At 38.6% G+C, this 18647-nt stretch overlaps 1 protein-coding gene and 1 pseudogene across 15 annotated transcripts in view; both read left to right on the top strand.

Annotated features, from left to right (window-relative positions):
• Positions 1-18647, top strand: part of HDAC9 (histone deacetylase 9) — an 872408-nt gene that overhangs the window by 513755 nt on the left and 340006 nt on the right. The gene's annotated exons all lie outside the window — the stretch shown is intronic.
• The window catches only part of LOC122905270, a 51215-nt pseudogene that overhangs the window by 19096 nt on the left and 13472 nt on the right, over positions 1-18647 (top strand).

Raw genomic sequence — 18647 nt, forward strand, 5'->3', positions numbered from 1 at the left:
GTATAGAAACACACTATGTACAAAAAGATGTACAAAAGATGATTCGCTTAACCCCAATTCTAGTCACCTAGTTAAAACAATTATTTTTTTTCCAATTTATTTATTTTCAGAAAAACAGTATTCATTATTTTTTCACCACACCCAGTGCTCCATGCAAGCTGTGCCCTCTATAATACCCACCACCTGGTACCCCAACCTCCCACCCCCCCGCCTCTTCAAACCCCTCAGATTGTTTTTCAGAGTCCATAGTCTCTCATGGTTCATCTCCCCTTCCAATTTACCCAAAAGCACATACCCTCCCCTAAAACAATTATTTGAAAAATACTACCGCATATGCTCACATAAAATGTGATAAAAGCTAACTCGTGAAAGATTTCTTATTATCTCTCACAGTTTTCCTTTTCTTATTTTGATTTGTCTGGGCTTACTTCTAAGAACTAGCACATCATTTTTTTTTCCCTGCTCTTTCTGAATTTCCCTCTTCCAGTACTAAATTACTTATCCCGTAAGTCCTCTCAAATAGGAGGTAGACAGTGAGGGCAGCCAGATTCTCCCTGGTTCCACTGAAAAACTGGAATAAGCACACATCCAGAAGAAATGTCTCTCAGTTTATCTTTAAATTGGAGCAGGGCAGAGGTCACTAGCCGAAAGGAAGTCAAAATGACAAGTACCCTAACAGTTGCAAAGAAAGGTTAAGACAAGTAAATATCTTTCCATGAGACACTTGAACTGTTGTTAGCTACCTGGCACAGACCATTTTCCACTGACAAAAATTAAAACCTCACTGACTCAGTAAAAGAAGGGGAAAATTAGTCTAACTTAAGGGAAGTCTCAATTATGGTCCACTTTAAAAATGATTTCACTTTATTGCTTTAAACCTGCATTCTCTCACATAAAATGAAACTAATATGTAGGAGCAGCTAAATTAAAACTATGGTTTGCACCATATTTTACATTGAAAAATAAGCATAAATACCATTGGCACATGAAAATTTGTTGCTAGAGGCTGTCTGAACCTCAAGGAAGAAATGCTTAATTTGGATTTGGGGCAATTCCCTCTTCCAAACGTTGTAACAAGCCCCCATGAATACATTTTCTTCTCTCACTATGGAATAAATAGTGAGTTTAAACTAACACATGAGGAAAAAAATAAACTAACACATGGGAGGCAGTAGAGAGATGTCAGAGATTACTATGGGCTCCGTTACGATTTTCAAAATTCAGAAATTTGGAATTTGTGTAGGCTTTTCTAGTAGGATACAGCTGAGAAGCAATGTCACAAGGGTCAATGGTAATTGCTGCAGAGGACCTAAAGGGTCAGTGTGGAATGATTCCGATTGAGAGAGAAGAAATAATTATAACCAAAAGATCCCAACAGAAATGTTTTAGAAAACATTGGATGTATTATAACCAAAAGAAAGTGCTTGATATTCTTAATTTTTTTTTTTTAAATTTTCACACTAAGGCTAAAGCTTTTGTTGGCTTATGGTTTTACTGCAATGTTGGCTCTAGCCAATTTGGGCAACCACGGAGCCATAAGGACTAGTGCTGAACCCGATGGGTTTACCGGTCATGTTGTACCTGCAGCCATTTGGATCATCAATGCCTAATTTCCTTGGATTTAAGCTGGATGCTGTTGATTTAGTTGGCTGTGTATTTTTCTGTGGCTGGAGTTGACTTAAAATACTACATCTAGGGAGAGGGGATAATCCAAAGTGTCCACATTTTATTGAGAAATGGAATTGCATTCTTGCATCTATCATATAAGGGAGGGCACAAATTTCATCCTAAAGTGTTGAATAAGACATTCTTGTGTGGGTAATTTTTCCCCTTACCAAGATTTATTGACATCAAACAGCAGTACTTCATCAAATGGGCTGAGCACCCTTAAGAAAGGCATAGAGACAGGGACTGGAATGAGGCACTGATGCTCAGGGAGCGGTCTTGCCAGGTCTGCTCCTCCCGCACGTGGCGGCCTGTTCCCCAGCTCTTTCCGCAAGAGCCCCCTTAGCTATTACCAGAGGAGATGTTCATTCAGACCTCACATTCAAGAAGACCAGATGAGAACAGAAGCACGTTCGAGCTTTTGCAAGAACTCGTTGCTGGCAACAATATGTGAAAATGCACTGACTTCCGTTTGCGTTTATGGACCTCAGCTATTTGCACATCATACCCCACAGCTGTTTATAGATGGTATGATAGGAATATTGGAATACTCTATTTTCCTTTTGACCAGAAAATGTTATCTCTGAACTTTGACTCTCCTTTGCATACTGGGGCTGAAGAGGCAGCTGTGAGCAGAACTTGTTGGCCAGTTCTTCCCTTGTGGAACCACCGTTCCCTCCAGGCAATTCTCTAATGTTGGCAGAAGTCTCTGTGTTCTCGTTCCCCCCACTTAGAACACTTTTTATATTCTTGCTGCTGTTCTGAAAATGAGAAGGAGCCCTCTATTTCCACCCAAGCCAAATTGGTAAAGTACCACTTGTGCAAAAAATGTTGCTATAATATATATTATACATTATTTTTTTTCTAGAGAAAAGACAACTGTAATTATTTAGAGAGAAATGTCTCTTTAAATTAGGTTGAACAGAATAAATTATTTTGTAATATTTTTATAAAATTTTATAAAATATATTTTATATTTTATAAAATTTTATAAAGTTTTAATATTTTATAAATTGTTTTTATAATAATTTATTATATAAATTATTTTGCAGATGAGACATAGGGTATGCAACTAGCAAGTTTTGGCATCATGCCTTTTTTTCTTATTAAAAGTTATATAATATGGGGCACCTGGGTGGCTCAGTGGGTTAAAGCCTCTGCCTTCAGCTCGGGTCATGATCCCAGGGTCCTGGGATCAAGCCCCACATCTGGCTCTCTGCTCAGTGGGGAGCCTGCTTCCCCCCTCCTCTCTCTGGCTGCCTCTCTGCCTACTTGTGATCTCTGCCTGTCACATAAATAAATAAATCTTTTTTTTTAAAAAAGTTATATAATAGAGTCGTTTAATTCCTGTAGGGAATTCACCTGCCCTCACTCATGACAGAGGTATATTTCCATGTGATCTTACAACATGTGATTATAGTTTTCCACTAAGGAATTATAAAGAAAAAAAACCAATTACTGATATTATAAAATATTTGTTAATGCATATTTATCTCTGAATGACTCTTGTGGAATTCTCTTAGAGAATTCTGAGAAAAATGCTCATTTTATTTGGGTTACAATAATTTCACATGCATAGTAGGTAGGACTTTTGGTAGATCTCAGAAACAACAAAGCATTCAGATCCATTTGTGGACTCAAATTTGTTTTGTGCATAGGAGGGTCATCTTTTGTTCACCAATAGGAAAAAAATTCTCTACTTTATAAACATGGAGTACGTCCCAGTTAATGCTAAGCAATGACCAAGATGACCCAGAAGTTTGAATATGTTTTCCCAAAACTTTTCTGGCGGGTTGGTCACTTTGTGTTGCTCATTCCAATCTTATATTCATTTTAGTGCCGAAGAGTGAACATAACCTAAATTACATGCTGATGTTTCTGTGGGCTTTGATACCTTGTTACTGTGAGGTAGACGGAGTTGTCTGATGGTTTTTGACTTTGTAGTACTTGGCTTGTAGGTAAAGGGGAGAAAAACAGAAACCACCTCTGACATGAACACTGGTCTCCAACTGCTCTCTAACACAAATTTCTTCTGACTGTTTCCACATTTCTCTTTGATTACCATTTTAACATGTATGCATTCTTCATCTTACCTATGTGTTATAAATGGCAGTTCTTTAGAATGGATAGTGTTCTACATAAAATTAGCATCAAATGTGCTAATTTTTCCATGCTAGACAAATTCACGTTGAGTTACCATAGTATGAGGTGGTCAAAGATCAAACCATCAGGGTTGCTAATGCTGGGTAGAGCATCTTGAGCCTGATGAAGTTACATGACCTAGACATGCCAGAGGAACCACTAACGAGTTTTGCCAAAAAGGAACAATTTGTGCCACACAGTGTAAGGGAAAGGAGGTGGATTTTGTAATCAGCACATCTTGGGTTTAAATCCTAGCCATTCACTCCTCATGTGACCTCTTTTTTTTTTTTTTAAAAAGATTTTATTTATTTGATAGAGATCACAAGTAGATGGAGAGGCAGGCAGAGAGAGAGATGGAAGCAGGCTCCCTGCTGAGCAGAGAGCCCGATGCGGAACTCGATCACAGGACCCTGAGATCATGACCTGAGCCGAAGGCAGCGGCTTAACTCACTGAGCCACCCAGGCGCCCCCTCATGTGACCTCTTAAGCTCTGAGTCCATAGTTCCCCCTCATTGAGACAGAGTAGGTAATATTCATCTCCTAAGACCAATACGGTGAGTTTTAGAAGGGACAGCGTATTTCAGGTCCCTTTACAGAGTAGATGTTCAGTACAGTAACTGCAGGTTGGAAAGGATAGAAGTATCACTTCCATTAAGAGCTTATAAAGTAGAAAGGCTGGATGTCTTTAGAGAGAATTTTCCCAACTGTGTTTCCAAACATGAGTCCAGAGAGATGTTCCCAAGAGACTTTGAATCATATGGAAGCTTTTGGGAGACACCCAATGAACTTTAGGAAATGCATAGATCTGAGAAGTCCTGCAACAAAGCAGTTTATTTCTGTAAAACTTGAGGTTAAAAAATAGGACCATGGGGGCACCTGGGTGGCTCAGTGAGTTAAAGCCTCTGCCTTCAGCTCGGGTCATGATTCCCAGGGTTCAGGGATAGAGCCCTGCATCGGGCTCTCTGATCCGCAGGGAGCCTACTTTCCCCTCTCTTTCTGCCTGGCTCTCTGCCTACTTGTGATCTCTGTCTGTCAAATAAGTAAATAAAGTCTTTGGGGAAAAAAAAAATAGGACCATGACATTTTTCCAAATGTTGCTGTTCTACTGAACTTACTTTTTGAACCACTTACATAGGACATTGAATTCCTCAGTCCTGGTCTTCAGGTATCGAACAGCTGAAGTGAAATGTAATCTATACCAAACCATCTCTCTTAACTGTTTTGTGGCATGTGGAAAAAAACAGATTTGGCTCTAAGTTCGTTTATCTTAGACAAAGTTTAGCATTTCTTGTTAGTACCTTATTCCAGAGACTTTGTTGGCCACAGACAGTTATTGGAGATCTGATTAGTACAATATTTTCTTGGCATTGTATGGCTGAGTTTGGTTGTTTGCTGGTTTTACAGATAAAAAGTGTACCTAAAGCATCTGATGGGGCTGACAATCAGGTATCTAATGCAAGCACTTTATCAAAGTACCTATTCGTAGTTTATCTTAAAAAAGGAAGTATATCATTTGGATACTAGCAAATAGTGAATTTTTTTGTCCTATCATTTTTTGGAAACAAAACAAACACCCTATATTATAGTGAGATGTTGGCAGTAAAGAAAATAGGCATATTCACTATCTGGTGATAAGTATGTTAGCAGTATGATGCTTTATACACTGATTTTTTTTTGGCTTTTTAATGTTTATATTGTGATAAGATATGCATAACATGTACACTAGTTTATTTTTATATAGTAGCAAAGAATTAAAACTCGATCAGTGTAGATAGTATTAAAGCCCTTGGACCCATAGTAACCAATATGTAGCAATAAGGGTCATCTCTGACATTTTTTTGTTAAAAGGAGAGATCACCAAATCAAACAAATATATCTTTATTTATACTTAGTCTCTTGTAACATATTCCTAATAGTTATTAGGATTCACGTATTAAAACTAACAAGATTCTGTTATTATTATGTACAGAAAATAGTTTTGAATGGGAGAAGAGATTCAATTTAAGATTTCTAAATGAATTACTTAGTAAGCATAACATCATTCAATTTTCAGGTCAGTTTGTCTTTATAGGATTATGTGATGTAACTTTCTACTAAATATTCATTATCAGAGAAGAAAGTAACACAGCTTACTTTTAAAGAGAAAAGCAAAAAAATCCCTCTCTGCCCTCAGCACACTGAGAGAGAAGGATAAAAATGAGAAAGAATGGATGCTTCTAGTCCAGCAACAGCACAAATTGATTAGTCGTCCAGTAGGGGCTGCTCATAGAGCAGGGAGGCTGAATCTTCTAGCAATAGGATTCATGACTTCAAGGAGACTGGGATTTCAAGACCACTCCAATGCCTATAATTGAAATAACCCCTTCATACACTCCTGAAGTGTACGAATACCTCCGATATTTACTCTAATAAAATAGCATGTGTAGAATTAAGGAATCACTAATGAAGACATTTGCTCTCTGTCATCTGCCTTAAAATGACATTTTACTAATCACATTTAAAATGTTGCTGTGCATCAGTGAGGGCACCCATAGCTGCTTTTCCAAACAGAATCAAAGTGCTGTTAAATTGTTTTTAAACACAGATTTAGAGAATGAAATTGAGGGTAGTAAACTAGTAGCCAACTAAAGCAAAATAGGCTGGAATGTTGGTAACCGGTGGTACACATAGGATCCAAGCAAAACATCTTGAATTGCTAGTACCATAATAAATTATAGTTTTCACGTTTGTATTTTGCAAGTGAAAACAGCACTAAGTCAAGCTTATGAAATAAAGACCAAACGATGACATTTTTAATTCACCTACCCCTATGGTGACTGGGTAGGCCCACTGCACCATGTAACACATCAGATTACAGAGGCCATGTAGACACTTTCCCAAAGTAAAGAAAAAGCAAACAGATAGACAATTCATGGCCAACGTGCCTTTGCAGATGGGAGAAAATGGCTGAGGGAGGATGAATTGTCACATAGGATCTAATGAACCGTGGTGATTTCTCCTTCCTGTGCCCCTCTCTTCTCACAAGAAGACCCAGACCACATTCACTCCCCAAGGGACCGTGCACACATTTTCTTCAGTTAATTTTCTGTCTTTAAAATAAGGAGATAAAAGGCTGGATGGGGTTAGTTTCCCAGGAGTGTTCAGAGGGCAAGACATGGTCAAGAACTGGTTTGTCTCCAAACTTCATTAGCCTCTGAGATAACCGAGGCAGGGGACCCCAATTAACGTAAAGAATGAGAGACTTCTAAGGGATGAGAGTCAGTCCTCACAGTAATGGAACTTGGCCTCCTGTTTCAGAAAGGGGACTCACAAATCCCTTTCGTGGAGAGGGACTCTCCTGAGTGGAGAGGATGGGCTGATTTATTTCTCCGGGGTGTCCTGGAGTGTATCTGCCCTGATTGACTCCCTTGATCTTGACATCAGTCACTTCGGAGTCAAGATAATGAAAACTGCATTAAAGAGGCCCCTCAGTTTATGCAAATGGACCTTTATCTTCAAAGGGCCGTACCCTTGGGAGAGTCTCTTTGCTATTTAAAAGTATTAATAAAAGAAGGTATGTTTGATAGGTCCTTCCTTCTACTCCTTGTTTTCTCTCATTTAAATAGGCGTGAGGGTGACCTTTTGTTTTTGTTGTTATTAAAACCCTAAGCTTTCTTGATGCTTTACCTAAAGGAGCGAAGTAGTATTTCCTTCCAAGGTTGCTGTACGTATGGAATTACCAGGGACATAAGAGAGGCATAAGCATGATTCTAAACAAACCAGTTACACATCTTAGATCTCCTCCTGAACCAGGACGAATGGAGGAAACTCGGTCTGGTGGGGCAACAGGTGTTCTGTGGGGTGATGGGGCAGAAGTGATGGCGCCATTATCAACTCCATCTGCACAAGTGCTTCGGGCCACCACTCAAGTTAGAAAAGAATCCTTAGAGGGTCTATAGGTGGACTCTTTGAGGAGGGGACACCAGATAACGCACATAGAGGAAATACTAAAATTATGCGGGAGCTTTGTGTTTCCCCACCTTTTTCTGCCATGCTATTTAGCAAATACTATCCACATCAAATGTCAACAAGAGATGAGGACTATGTTTACATGCTACAGTCCGTGTGTACTTAACATTTTAGTAGATTGATTCCGAAAGTGGATGCTTGCCCTGAGATACACAGAAGGAGCCTGTTATATAGCCTCGTGACACTTCCAGTGACCAGAATGGGACTCAGGGAGCCATGGTAAAAGAATGAGCAGTTCGCTCGATAATCTCTCTGGTGTTTTCAAAATGTTGCCAACGATAGAGATACAGGGTTTATTTTTACCTTGATGTCAGGTTTGTGTTCCTTAGCATTCTGACTGTACAATGAATGGTTGGTTTATGACTGTCCAACAGGAGTTTATCCTCACCTGAACTTTCTTTAAAACTACCCAAAAGAAATAGAAATGAGAGAAGCATGCCCTTAAGAATTGTTCCTTTTTTTTTTTTTTGAGAAAATTCAGTTGCCTGAAGAATAATACCTCTGTTTTCTCTCACACTATTATTTATTTTGCTAGTATTTTGCATATACTGTACCTAGGTAGTGAACCGTTCCTGTATTACACGTAGGACAATTTTGCCGAGGGCACTCAAACTGGAGTTTTACTTTTGAAAGTTAGAATCTATAATAGCTTTTCTCCTAACAGATGCTGCCTTATGAAACGTACAGTTAAAATATGACAGGTTGCTTTTGTTGTTAATATCCTTTCTTTTCCTCTTCCTTACCCTCTTCCTTCAGGTGGTGACCATTCGCTGGCTCTGTTTACATAGTATTCCAAAATGATAATTTCATTAAACCATTTATTTCAAACTAATCACTGGACTAGATTGCCCACACAATTATAATTACATTATCTTAAACTTCACCACAAATTATAAAACTGTGTTGTAGTTGCATATTTATATAACAGATTCTATGCTGTGCTTATTACGCAGTATAATAGAGCATATCGTGTATTATGTGGTGATATGAGCGTTCTATAACCACAACAGGGATGAGCCTGAGGTCATTCTTATGATTACCCGAGTGAGGAATTGGACAGCCGCACAACTGCAGGTGGTTCTGACAACATTTCACAACCGTTTGTCACAGACAATGATCAAGCCAAACAGCAGCAGTGGTCATCTTCACATGCTCCCGGAATGTCATCAGCCTTGGGCAAGAGAGATGATTTACAGAATATTTGCTGGAGTTACCAGTTTTGCCACAAAGAAATGAAAACAACTTTTGAGGAGAAACGAGTGAAAGAAACCAGGAGAGTTCCTTTGCTAGGGAAGACACAAATGCAAGAACTCTTAAGAGTTCTGAGAGCAAAAGACTGAGCGAGGAAGGCAAAGTCTCAAATACTGAATTTGGGGGAACAGCCTTCTAAAAATGGTCTAGCAATTTCCCTTCAGCAGCTGGTAAATCCTAGCGCATTTCTTTGAGATCATGTCGAAGCACAGGTTCGTCATGGCAAGGCCTGGGCCACGAGAGATGGAATCATGGGGCATGTCTTTTACATTAGAGGCCTGTGTGCTTTCTTATCATTCATGGGTTTTCTTCCTCTTTCATTTTCTCTTCCTTTCAGAAGGAGTACATAGTATTTGCAGAAAATGTGGCAAAAAAAGGGAAGTAGAAAAGTCACCCATAAGCCCACACTCCCCAGAAGCAAGCACTATTAACATTTCTGCATGTTTCTTCTTCCTCCTCCCCTTCCTCCTCTCTCTCTCTCTCTCTCTCTCTCTCTTTCTCTTTCTCTAATTACCTAGCTGTTTTGCAAAGATGGCAGATATTCCTTCCTTTGGATAACATCTAATGTTCCAAGTAAAAATGTCCCTGCTCCGGTTCCTTTCTACGGCAATGCCATTTATATTAAGATTGTTTCAAGTGGTCAGTCTTGCCGACACTGATATTCCTAATGTTTTCGGGTGCCTATTACTCTGTCCTCTGAGTTACCAGGTTTTGCTCAGTCTTCACAGGATCTGTAAGGAAATTCTTCTCAGGGATCTTGGCGTGAGCTAAGGGTATGCGTTCGAGCATTCCTTTCTCTGGTTCAAATGGAATTGAACAGATTTTTTGGTATGCTCATCCTTGCCAGCGTTTTCATTTTCGGGTTGGCTGTCACATGCTGAGCATGGTCAGTGTTAAAATCTTGTCTTAAGAAAAAAAGAATATAGTCGTGGAAGTGTGCAGTGAATGCTAGACACCTCATGAACCAGTGATGTCACGAATAATGCTAACATTAGACCCTCTAGGAGAAGAGGCACAAACAAAACTGACATGATTATCAAGTCACGGGCTCAGGAGGGAAGTGTGTGTGTTACCATCCTCACAGATTATAACCCTGGACGCCATTCGCTAAGTATATCAAAAATATTTTTTGGTCGGAAGTTAATACTTGCTCAATGAGTTGATAATGTAAGCTCTGTATTCTTTCTCTCCCCCTTCCACCACATGCCTAAGTAAACTTTATTTTTCAAGTTGAAAGGACCTTCTGAAATTCCTCATTCTTAATGCTCTAAAACGCCCGGGTTCAGAAAATTAAATTACGCCATTTTTATCTGTTTGAGATCAGCTCTGTTTCCTCCTTTGCTTTGTGTTTACTTTCCTGCAGTAGCTGACATCAAAATGTTTTCTGGAATGCTGGGACTAAATAAGTTATGCTTAACTCAATATCTAATACAAATAGCCCTGGGGAGCTTCAGCGACACAATCATAAAAGCTATAGTTTCTTTTAATAGCTTGCCACACTTTGCTGATATAGTATTTCTCTAATCACCAATCTTTACGTGCCTTCCTGACCTTGGAGCTCTGAGCCCAAATGGCTTTGTGGTATCAAAGGCCTATGTCATTGGAAGAGTGAATGGCTTTCATTTTTTCCCTTGAAACTTCCGGTTCCTGGCATCTGTAAAGAATTACTCTGAGTGGTGTTTTGCTGCCTTGCGGCCACTGCCCTATCCAATGGAAATGCCTTTTCCCAGAAAGGTCACAGTGGTCAGTAATAGGTGGATATTGCGTTCAGGGAGGAGGCAACTCCGGTTTCGGTTTTTTTCTGTTACAATATTCATTATTCTTATTCTTATTCCCATTCGTTGTTCAAGACCCAAGTCACGTTTCATTTGCAAAACATTCCAGTAAGAAAGGGTACTCTCCAATATGCAATAAGGCTGAAAATGTTAGTAACACGTTTCCTAAAGTCATCCTGTGTGAAGGAAAAAATAAACTTCTCACTTACACCTTTGGGGAAGATGGCTTTTTAACACTGTACAAGAATTCATCTTCAGAATCTGTTATTCTTCAGGACCTGAAGAGCCCACACTGCATGGCCTTGCAGTCAATTGGGAATCTTGAATATGCAGACTCTGTCCTGCCCTGGGTCAGCCTGGGCAACCGTTGGTTCATGCCTTATTGCATTTCTTAACACCATTACTGCTTAAGTATTCAGCATAGTCAGTAATGGGGAGGGGGACTGTGTGGATGTATTTCTAGGGTACCGGCTTAGGTTGAAAGTCTGAGTAATGGTTAACATTTACAAACATTTGAATGACTAAATGAGTTGCTTTAAAAAAATTTCTTTGCTTCTCCGATTCTCTGCACGTTAGAATCTTAAGAGAGAGGAAGATGCACTGGGACAGGGACAGAAATAAGGCAGAAGACTAATGAGAAGCGAAGCAATTTGTTATGTTCGCAATGAGGGATTCTTAATGCAAGGAAGAAGTGTGTATTAAAAAACATTAGTATAGATGAACAAGATGACAAAATTTAGAAGTACTTCGATGGCGTGCACCTCCATTTATCAATCAAATCATTTATTTACATGAAATCTGTACTGGCTTTTACTACTCTAATGAACACGTACGCACTCCTGGCAATGTCCGTCGTCTGTAATTTCATTTAAATTTCTTGCTTATTTTCCCTAAATGGTTCTCAGAATATTACTTTATATATTAAGATAATCCCCCATTGATTTCCAGCTTATGCTAATTTTTAATTTTATATTTTATGTATATATTTTAATACCATTGAGGATGAAAACTAGAAACTAGAAAATAAAAATCTCCATTCCATAAAGTCCTTTACTATTTGGGTAAATATTTTTAAAATGTTTTTATTTTTGCTTATTTTATATGTAAAATATATAGGATTCATATAAAATTGAATTCATCCTAAATGTAAAATCCTGTAGTTTTTTTTTTTTATATATACACTTAAGCATTGTTTCATGCTACTAAATAGTCTTCAGAATCGTGCTTTTCTGGAATAGCCAGAATACCTTAAAAAGAATACCCATTTAAGGAAATAGTCTCACAGATGATGGTGACAGAGTAACAGGCAAGCTTGTTCTGGCACTGGATGCTGTAAGAAGAAAAAAAATGTCTCCTTTTTGGAAAGATAACAGCTCTGAAAATTCTGAGGTCTTAGAGCAATTAGGGAATTTGAATGTTTCCTCTACTTGCACAGCTGTGTGTGTGAGAGAGAGAAAGACAGAGAGGTGCAGAGAGAGTATTTTTGAAGCCTTTGTATTTCTGTGAAACACACAGTAATCTTATGAATGAGTTGCCTTGTCTTTACAGTCTTAATTTGACACTCCCTGAAACCCCCTTTTGTCCCCTGCAGCCTTTTGCATGAAGATCAGTGACAGTGGGATTGCCTTTCTAGAATTCAGTTTCCTGAAAACAGACAGCTAATTTGTTTATCAAGATGAGATTAGGGATGAAGCCATCTCTTAGCTCTGTGAATTAGTAACAGTTTTCAGTCAGATCTAAGTCTTAGTTGGATTTATATTTACATTTTTGGAGGAACAGTACTGAGTTGGTTACCTTTTGCTCTGTAACAAACCAGTGTCAACACAGTGGCTTAAGACAATAAACATGAATTATTTCTTTTTAACGTGCTGATCATCTGGTGGTTCGTCTTTTAGAAGCCAGCTCAGGTAGGGCTGAATCATTTAGGATGGCCTCCCTCCTCTTTCCTCTGGGAAAGCTGGAATGGCTGGAAATGCCCGGGCCTCTCTCCACATAGTCTCTCATCTTCCAGGGGGCCAGCCCTGGTGTGCTTATACAGGGAGGCATAATGGCTCTCAGTGACCAGGAAGGGCACACTCCAGTGGGCAAACAAGCACTTTTTAGGTGTCTATTTCTGTCATACTTGGCTATTTATTATTATCTCAATGGTCAAAGCACATCAGCTGTCCAAGATCAGAGTCACCATGGGAGGAAAATACTTAAGGACCTCTACATAGGAAGGAATGTTTCACTCTACATTTATATCACCATCATCTTCCTAATTTCTGAAATACATTTCGATTACATAAATATAGAACATAATTTTAAAATTTTAATAATTGTCATATTTGTGTTTCTGCAAAGCTTATGCTAGGATCAATAAACCTGAATATATAGAAACGTGTTTTTGAAAAGAAATATGGCATAGTGTTTTTTTTTTTTCCCCTCTTTAAGCAAAAACAAAACAAAACCAAGCAAAACAAAAAACCCAACCCTGTGAGAGAATGAGACTTTCTCCCAGCTTTGGCCTATCATTCTAGTCACTTGAGATATGTATGAGAATAATGAATACATGTGTTTTAACACAACTGTGATCTGGCGTGCCAAAAAGACATTTTTTTAAGTTTTCTTATTTATCATAGAGATTTATCCTGTTATGCCATCTGTTTAAAAAATAACAATTTATTATATACTAGCACTATGAAACTCAGCTGGTTAGTATTTACATATAGTTTTAGATGAAGGCAGTCTCTAAAAGGTAAATGATTTTATTAGTAGCTCTTAGATCTAAGAGCTTATATCTTAGATCTAAGAGCTTATATCTTAGATCTAAGAGCTTATATCTTAGATCTAAGAGCTTATATCTTAGATCTAAGAGCTTATATCTTAGATCTAAGAGCTTATATCTTAGATCTAAGAGCTTATATCTTAGATCTAAGAGCTACTAATAAAATCATTTACCTTTTAGAGACTGCCTTCATCTAAAACTATATGTAAATACTAACCAGCTGAGTTTCATAGTGCTAGTATGTATTAGTATATATATATATATGTATGTATATATAGTATATGCTAGTGTGTGTATATATATATATATTTCCCCCCCCCAACAGAAAATGCAATGCTGTTTCAAAATTGTGGGGGTTTTTTTGTTTTGTTTTGTTTTTGTTTTTGTTTTTTTTATCAGAATCAATTACAAATAGCCGAATCATTTTGGGTAATTTGTAGGTAAAGGTATCCCCCAATAACATGACTAATTTATATATGAAATAAATATGGACTATCCATGAGTTGTCCAAAGACCTTGTAGATTCCCACAATTCTGTGATCTCATGTAGATGTGATTTCCCATAAATCTATCTGAGAGAATGTAGAAAAAGGAGCATGCGTCTTGGAAACCGACAAGTTAAAATTCTGGCTCTGTTAATTACTGTATAACCTTGAACAAAATCCTCTGATTTTCTGTGCTTCCATTGGGATATAGGGATAATGTGAAGTCAAAAATGCAACTCAAAGGGTACATAGAAAGTCTCAACGTTAGTTGCCTTCCTCCTCCCTCCCCTTTTACCCTTTCTCTTCCTATTTACTGACTTCAACTATTGAAAGCAGTTGAAACGTTCCTGATAAGTTGCATGTTAGGCAATTTGGGAACAAGGATGGAGACGTGATTCTGGGTTAGTTGAATGCTGCTGGCCCAAGGAAAGGGACAGACAGGCTGTCGGCACCAGCATCAGACCTATCTTTCCGTGGTTCTTTCCTCCTCTGCAATTCTCCTGTGTGTCCTTTTTCAGAGACCTGCTAAGTTCCATTGCTCACTGATAAACTGGGTTGCTCTGCCTGGCCCTCGTGCTATTATTACTTGAAGAAAGAGGCACTTTGGGGCCATGATGAGAACTTAAAACACACAGGCCAAAACCTTAAGCGAGTTTACAGGTATGAGGGTGCTTGTAGCACCTCTGGAGAGAGGATGTGGTGAGCAGGATGACAGTCGGTGACTGTCTGGGATGCCACCTGTAGGGCTTTACCAATTTGGGGACTTAAATTTGTGTTTTTGCGAAACACTGGATGGCTTAATTTGTCAGTGGGTCCGAATCAAAAACACTTCAGGACAACCATAATGCTACCCTGAGAGAACCCAGGGACAAGCTAATTAGGAATAAAGAGGTGAGACGGAAAGGAGGGTGTATCTGGGGAACTTCACAGGGTGAAATTCCCGCATGGGCTGTGGCAGCTCGGAAATCTGCATTGTAACAAACTTGTCACAAATTAAGGACAACTCGACGGAGCAATTAGAATTAACATTTCATGTTGACATTTGTCAAAAATCTCTGTCCACATTTTGCTGTCTGCAACAAAAATTGTGGTTTTGTCCTAACAGTTAGTGAGCTGTTGCCTAACTTTAAACGTTCGTGTGGAAGGTATGTACTTCCTGCTCAAGAGTAAAGAAAAGTTACATCTTTTGAAATCCTTACAACCTATATGAATCCCAAACTTACTCCATTTGAATGACAATCACATATTTTGAAATCCACACATACTATATGAGTCCTACACTTACTCCATTCAAATGACAAATGCTTTAAGAATTCAAGAAAATATTAAACAGTTCATGGTAGATAGCATCTGTTTCAGTGACCTCTTCAAAACCTGTTTCATTTTATTCTTTCCTAAAACTCTCCAAATTGAATCAAAGAAAACCAGACACCCTGAGTATATATTTTTTTCATAATAGAAAAAACCCAATTCTGATTTTCTAATGTTCATTCAACATAAAATAATACTTAGTGTTTTATTTCTGAACAGAAGCTCAGAGGAAACCAAAAAATTAAAGGTGTTCTAGTATTTTCTAAGATATATATATATATATATATATATATATGGAAAAGGACACTTATAAAATACTTAGATATAAATAACAATATCCCTGACTTCCTATTTCCATCATGTTGTTATGCACATTCATATATCAGGATACACAGTTTTCCCAAATAATTAACTTTTGAAATTAAAATGAATACATCAAAAAGTCACAATAAGGGTAGAAATCCATTGTCAGATGACCAACTGTGCAGATTAGGAACTGATCTTTTTTTTTTTTTTTTTTGCCAGACAGAGATCACAAGTAGGCAGAGATGCAGGCTGAAAGAGAGAGATGAAGAAGCAGGCTCCCTGCCGAGCAGAGAGCCCGCCTCGGGGACTCGATCCCAGGATCCTGGGATCATGACCCGAGCCGAAGGCAGGGGTTCAGCCCACTGAGCCACCCAGGCGCCCTAGTAACTGATCTTTAAGAAGACAAAGATATGTTAGAGCAAATCAATGTTGACTTTCTCTGTCTGAATTTCTTGCCCACTTTTCCACATAGAGGCACACACTGGTATGTTCCCAATTCCATCTTTTCAATATGATGCAGTTTTTTAAGATGTAGTGAGCAAATACATGAAATATAACATATTTACAAAGGACTTCAAATTAGAAGAGCTGGGGAGAAAACAATGTGATGAAATTAGCAGACAGGTCTGAAGGAAGGTGCGTGGGGGGACAAGGGAGGGTGCCGAAAACTGCAGTGTCCGCTAACAGACGCCCCCTCCCTCTCCCCTCCTGGGCAGTGTGGTATTCCTACTTTCTCCTCTAGATCGAGCAATATAAACATGACCCGGAGCTGCTCCTCCCTTGTCTCCCCTTTCTCCGTAATGCTGGCCCACATTCAGTCCATTACTAATTTCAGCCACTTCCTTCTGTATGTTCCCACAAGCAGATCCTAGGCCAAGTCCTGACCTTGTCCTGCCTTGACTAATGTGGCATCCTTGCCACTCCTGGGCCGGGGGAGGAGGATGGCTGAGAGAGAAACAGCATCAAAAACAGCCCTTTGAAACAGGCAGCACACCCTGCTTCCATGCAAGTGTCATCTCTTAAATCCTCTTGAGAGCCTGGGAGTCTCCTCGCTGTCATTAGGACCGAGGGACACCTGTGTGCTCCGCCAGGCCAGCACAGCCTTCGCAAGACTGAACTGGCCACACACAGAAAAGGAGTCCCAGATTCCCAAAGTCACGGCCCTTACGCTGCTCTGACTTTTGTTCACTTTCCTCTTCCTCCATGACTGTTGATTTTGGAAGATTTTGGACTTTCCTTGTTTAGGAATATTGGAAGTATTGTGGACTCTTCCTTACCCTTCGTGACTTTTAAGATTCAGTGCTCTTCCATGTACTACATAAAGCTCCGTTGCAATCCATTTTTCCTCCAAAACTGTGATTCTAACTAAACTGTAGCTGTAGGTCTAGATGCTCCTTGAATAACTGACACATTGTCATTGACAACCACAACCATGGGTGACAACTGGACATTCTCAAGTGACCTTCTCATCTGCTTCAACCTTGATATTCTATTCCTTTTAGTTATTTCAAAAGTAGGAAAAAATACGATTAGAAGCAAGTATAGAAGCAAGAATTTGCTCCAAGTATAAAAAAGTTAGTGATTTCAATAGCTGCTGAAATACCAAATCTGACTTTAAACATCTGAGCAGCAGAAGAGCTATTCTCTTGCATATACACAGTTTGAATAATAAATTTTTTTAAAAGTCTGGATAGCTTACCAATGACCAGCAACTAATTACTAGGCTCCAGTATAATAAATTAAGATGGGGAGGGGAGGAGTAAAATATAAATTACCACTGGTTCAAAAAGATTTTCAACATTTTACAGGAACTGGAGTACTTTATTATTGATAAGAAGAAACAGATAGATAAGGATTGTCCAACAGAAATAAAATGCAAGCCATATATGTGATTTTATATTTTCTAGTAGTCACACTGAAAAATAAAAAGAAACAGGAAAAATTATTCTTAATAGTATATTTTAATTTTAGTCATATTATACCCAATATATTGTATACTGTCAAGGTGTGTGATAAAATAATCTAGTGAGATCATGTGCTTAAAGGTATTAAATAAATGAATGAATTTTAAATTTAATTTAATTTTTAATTTAAATTTATCTATGTATCTATCTATCTATACCTGCTTAACTGCAGGAGTCTGGATCCTTTAACTTGCTAATTGGTATTATGGATCCATAAACATGAGGCTTTTCCAACCTCAGCGCTTCTGACATTCCAGAATGTCAGCGCAATAATTCTTTGTTGTGTGGGGCTCTCCTGTGCATTTTACTATTTTAGCAGCATCTCTTACTCCTACCTGCTAGATGACAGTAGCACGCTTCTCTACCTCCTCACCAGTTGGGAAAAACAAAAATGTCTCTAGACATTGTCATATGTCCTTTGGGGAGCAAAATTTGCTCCTATTGAGAAGACCTGGGAGAACTTGTGGAGCACGACTCCTCTTACTTGCTCACATCTGCTTATCGAAATAGGTCTGCCCTCTCAAATGCCAGTGATTAATGGAACACATATATCCAAGCTTACTAATTAAATTAATTAATTTAAAACATCTTGGGCAATATAACATATTTCACTGGAATGAAACGTGAACCTACACTCAGTAGCTAAATTAATCCTATAGTTCAGAGGAATAATCTGCTTTATGTCTGGGCAAACTTGTGTCCTTGAAGACCTAGACCCTGACCCATGTGTTTGACCTCTTTCCCCAGTCTTTCCCATCTGCCTGGGAAACACCCCATCTCTCCTGGTTTTGCACCAACAAGGACTTTGTTCCCATGCGATAAGAGGTCTAGCTTCTCTCGAAGTTTTCCTTTTTTGCTTTCTTTTCCCTGAGAAGTAATAAAATGTCCAAACTGCCTCAGCAAACTAAACATTTTGTTTGTATAACTAAATATCCATTATGCATGCTGACTGCATGTCTGCCTCATTTACTTC

Source organism: Neovison vison, chromosome 4, assembly GCF_020171115.1.
Source record: "Neovison vison isolate M4711 chromosome 4, ASM_NN_V1, whole genome shotgun sequence".
NCBI classification, from domain to species: Eukaryota; Metazoa; Chordata; class Mammalia; order Carnivora; family Mustelidae; genus Neogale; species Neogale vison.